This window comes from Tenrec ecaudatus, chromosome 3 (genome assembly GCF_050624435.1).
Source record: "Tenrec ecaudatus isolate mTenEca1 chromosome 3, mTenEca1.hap1, whole genome shotgun sequence".
Classification (NCBI taxonomy): Eukaryota; Metazoa; Chordata; class Mammalia; order Afrosoricida; family Tenrecidae; genus Tenrec; species Tenrec ecaudatus.
The window spans coordinates 201,891,171-201,892,282 of NC_134532.1; the positions used below are offsets into that span (position 1 = coordinate 201,891,171).

The 1,112-nt window shown below is 39.1% G+C and overlaps 1 non-coding gene across 1 annotated transcript; it reads right to left on the reverse strand.

Moving 5' to 3' along the window:
- Positions 1–651: 651 nt before the first annotated feature.
- Positions 652–787, reverse strand: LOC142444160 (small nucleolar RNA SNORA2/SNORA34 family). Its single transcript, XR_012783818.1, has one exon. It is a non-coding gene; the product is annotated as a small nucleolar RNA SNORA2/SNORA34 family (small nucleolar RNA).
- Positions 788–1,112: the final 325 nt, after the last annotated feature.

A 1,112-nucleotide genomic window follows, 5' to 3' on the forward strand; every position in this document is an offset into this window, starting at 1 on the left:
GACCACTGAAAATGCCATGGCTTGGTCAGGCACACCTTCATCCTCAGAATAATAGTATTCTTGCTTGTCAAAACCTTAAAGAGGTCTTGTGCAGCAGATTTACCCAATGAAATGCTTTGCTTTGATCTCTTGACGGCTTCTTCCATGAGCACTGATTGTGGATCCAAGCAAGACGAACTCCTTTCCAACTCTAATATTGTCTCCATGTAACACGATTTGGTTTTCATATTGGGTTGCAATCCATACTGAAGGCTAAAATCCTTAGTCCTCACCAGTAGGTACTCCAAGATCTCCTTTTCAATCAGCAGAGCAGTGCCATCTGCACATCACAGGTTGTCAAACCTTCTTCCAAACCTGACGCCGCATTCTTCTTTGGTGATTATCTACTCAGCAGTAAGTGGTTGGTAGTGTGTTTTAAAAATTCCATATATATATAACTGTTCTAATGATTTATCATGGAGTACTCATATTTAACTTCTTTTTATTAAAGAATATAGCATATATCCTATGACACCAAGATTTCAAAACTTATTGAGGACATTGGTCTTTTGTGTTTGTGTGTAAATGTTCCATTTGAAAATCCTTTATTGAATAGATTGCTCATTGTCTTGCCTACAATATAGAATTAAGAATCTGTCTGTTTTTCTCCCCAGATATTTTTTTCTAATGAATTGACCATTACATTTCCAAGTTCTGAAATGGCCAACAGACCATAGGAAGTCATTTCTTTAGGCTCCTGCTTGAAGCCAACAGCTCCATCAAACTGTTAGCCTTGATTCAGGGCCAAGTCTGTTTTTTTTTAAAAAACATTTTAATAGGGGCTCATACAATTCTTATCACAATCCACACATATACATACATCAATTGTATAAAGCACATCATTACATTCTTTGCCCTAATCACTCTCAAAGCATTTGCTCTCCACTTAAGGCCTTTGCATCAGGTCCTCTTTCTCCCCCCTCCCTCCCCGCTCCTCCACTCCCTCATGAGCCCTTGATAATTTATAGATTGTTATTTTGTCATATCTTGCCCTATCTGGACTCTTCCTTTCCCCCCTTTTCTGCCGTCCATCTCCCAGGGAGAAGGTCACATGTGGATCCTTGTAATCAGTT